A 3809-nucleotide genomic window follows, 5' to 3' on the forward strand; every position below is an offset into this window, starting at 1 on the left:
CAACTACAAGGTGCGAGCTATTTCTCAAAAATTGATCTTAGATCGGGATACCACCAAGTTAGAATTCAAGAGGAGGATATCCCAAAAACCGCGTTTCGGACTCGCTATGGCCACTACGAATTTTTAGTTATGCCTTTTGGGCTAACAAATGCGCCAGCGGTGTTCATGGATCTCATGAACCGAGTCTGTAAACCCTATCTCGACAAGTTCGTCATTGTATTTATTGACGATATTTTGATATACTCGAAGAGTAAAGAGGAGCACGAGCAACACTTAAAGTTAGTTTTAGAGCTCCTGGATCAGGAGAAGTTATATGCAAAAGTCTCCAAGTGTAACTTCTGGTTACAAGAGGTGCAATTCCTCGGTCATGTTATAAACCACAAAGGAATACACGTTGATCCGAGTAAGGTTGAAGCTATTAAGAATTGGCAAGCGCCTAAATCTCCGAAAGAAATCCGCCAATTCTTAGGCTTAGCTGGATACTATCGTCGATTTATAGAGAACTTTTCCAGCATCGCCCAACCTTTAACCCTCCTGACTCAAAAGGATCGGAAATATGAATGGGGTGAAGAGCAGGAAACGGCGTTTCAAACGCTAAAACAAAGATTGTGCCAAGCGCCAATCTTAAGTCTCCCCGACGGAGACGATGGATTTGTTGTATATTGTGACGCATCCCGTAAAGGGTTAGGGTGCGTGTTAATGCAAAATAAAAAGGTCATAGCCTATGCGTCTCGACAGTTAAAAGTTCATGAGAAAAACTACACTACTCATGACTTGGAACTGGGAGCAGTCATCTTTGCACTTAAAATCTGGAGACACTATCTCTACGGTACAAAGTGCACCATATTCACTGATCATAAAAGTTTGCAACACATATTCGATCAGAAAGAACTGAATATGAGGCAACGAAGATGGGTCGAGTTGCTGAGTGACTATGACTGTGACATACGATATCACCCCGGCAAGGCTAACGTTGTAGCCGATGCCTTGAGTAGAAAGGATCGAGTCAAGCCACTACGTGTGCGAGCGTTGGGGATGATAGTCCAGTCGAACCTTTCAGATTTAATTCGAGTCGCTCAACGCGAGGCGTTGAAAGAGGGCCAATTGGTTAAAGAAGGACTTTACGGGAATGAGAAGAATTTCGAACAGCGTGTGGACGAAATTCTTTATTTCAAAAATCGGATTTGGATCCCGACCCTCCATGACCTTCGTGATTTAATCATGGACGAAGCTCATAAATCGAAATATTCCATACATCCGGGATCAGATAAAATGTACAAGGATGTGAAAGAATTTTACTGGTGGCCAGGGATGAAAAAGGATATAGCCACATACGTCGGCAAGTGTACGACGTGTGCGAGAGTTAAGGCGGAGCACCAGAAACCTTCGGGAATGTTGCAACAGCCGGAAATTCCCGAATGGAAGTGGGAGCAGATCACAATGGATTTTGTGACACATCTCCCCAAGACACCCCGAGGTCATGATGCGATTTGGGTAATCGTGGATCGATTAACCAAATCGGCACATTTTATTCCAATTAGGAATAATTATAACACTGAGAGACTTGCGCAAATTTATATAAATGAAATAGTGTCTCGTCATGGCATCCCCATCTCGATCATCTCCGATAGGGATAGCCATTTCACCTCCAAACTTTGGCAAGCTGTCCAAGAAGCGTTGGGAACACGTATTGACCTAAGCACAGCTTACCACCCTCAGACCGATGGTCAGTCTGAGAGGACCATTCAAACTTTGGAGGACCTGCTTCGTGCCTGCGTACTGGACTTTAAGGGAAATTGGGATCAACATCTCCCACTCGTTGAATTTTCCTATAATAACAGTTACCATAGCAGTATAAAGGCAGCACCTTATGAAGCATTGTATGGGCGGAAGTGCCGATCACCACTTTGCTGGTCTGAAGTGGGAGACCCGCAGATCATTAGATCGGATCTGGTCCAGGAGACGACCAGCAAGATTCTTGAGATTAAGAACAACCTGAAAGCCGCGCGGGATCGGCAGAAGAGTTATGCTGATACCCGTCGAAAACCGTTGTCATTTGAGAAGGGTGAAAAGGTATATTTGAAAGTATCACCCTGGAAAGGAGTGGTCAGGTTTGGAAAGGCGGGGAAGTTGGCCCCTAGATATATTGGACCATTCATTATTACTGCAAAGATCGGTCCGGTAGCTTACCGACTAGAACTGCCTGAGGAACTAAGTGCAGTTCATAATGTGTTTCATGTGTCGAATTTGAAAAGATGTCTGGCGGATGAGACATCGGTGTTACCCTTAGAGGGTGTTCAAATAAGTGATAGGCTCAACTTCGTAGAGGAGCCCATCGAAATAGTGGACGGTAAGATCAAGCAACTTAGACACAATAAGATCTCGTTGGTCAAAGTTAGATGGAATTCGCAACGAGGCCCAGAATTTACTTGGGAACGAAAGGATGAATTTCGGAAGAAATACCCCCACCTATTTCCTCAAAAGGAAGTAGTTGACGCATAAAATTTCGAGGACGAAATTTTTATAACGGGGGGAGAATGTAACGATTCCGGCAACTCCAGGTATACCCTAGCCGGAATATACTATTTACGTGTTATTTAATATTGATTATATGAGTTATAGCACGTTTATACGAATATATATGGTTCACAGTATGAATCATACTCAATTATATAGTGAATCATATTGGAATTACAATTAACCAATGAACGATTATTGAAACCCGAACGAATCGAGAATTACATTATAGACGAAGTATATAATGTTTAGTGATATTTACGAAGTATTAATGCTTCGGGATAAGTAAATTATAGCACAGAAAAAGGATTTCGATTTAATGGTACGTCGGTACGCTAAACGAAGCCTTTAACACCAAACCAAGCAAGAGACGATCAATCAAGCCGAAAAAGATGCGTAATTATTAATAATATGATGTTTTAATGTCATGGGTTACGTTTTTAAAGTTTTTTAAATCAGTTTTATATAAATTTTATTTTAACCCGAAAAACAACCATTTTAGGCTCGTTTCAAGCCGAATTACGAGTTTAAACGAGAAACGAACTGAACCAGATTATCCACAACATTATCCGGATTGCATAATCCAAATGTGTGGACAATATTTGAGATGTGGGCCCCCCCCCACACCCCCACATATGGCCGGCCACCCCCCCCCCATGTTCATATTATCTTTCATTTTCTTTTTTTTAACCCAAAAACACTCTCAAACTCTCTCAACTTTCAAGCATTCATCCAATCCCTTGATCTCCAACCAAAAACTTGAAGGTATAAGCATGTTTTGATACTTGAATCTTGTTTTTAATTGCATAAATTCTTGAGAAAAGGAAGTTTCATGTGAAAAAACGGGTGAAAACCCGAGATGAAACCGATTCTCGTGTGATCAAAGGATGTATACAAGTTATACAAAGGATCTTGATCCAAGTAATTAGTTAAAAGTGTTTAGAATGAATTTTTACGGTTGAAATCTTGTCAAATGAATTTTCCAAGTGAAAGACGGGTGAAAACCCGAGATGAAACCGACTCTTGCATGATCAAGAGATGTATACATGTTATACAAGGGATCATGGTCCAAGAAATGAGTAAAAAGAGTCGAGAATGGATTTTTACGGTCAAAATCGTTGTTTTGATGTTTTAACCGACACTAGGAAAGAAATGGCTTGATTGTGGGTATAACTTGCTTGGTGTGGTGTTGATGTGCTTGTAAGTGTTGTATCTAGCGGCTAGCAAAGGCTAGAAACCGAGATCTTTGCGATCTAAAGCTAGAAAACACAAGATAGTTCGGTTTTCGTGTG

Source organism: Bidens hawaiensis, unplaced genomic scaffold (genome assembly GCF_021521415.1).
Source record: "Bidens hawaiensis isolate Kalapana, Puna unplaced genomic scaffold, B.hawaiensis_p1.1 tig00003307_1, whole genome shotgun sequence".
NCBI classification, from domain to species: Eukaryota; Viridiplantae; Streptophyta; class Magnoliopsida; order Asterales; family Asteraceae; genus Bidens; species Bidens hawaiensis.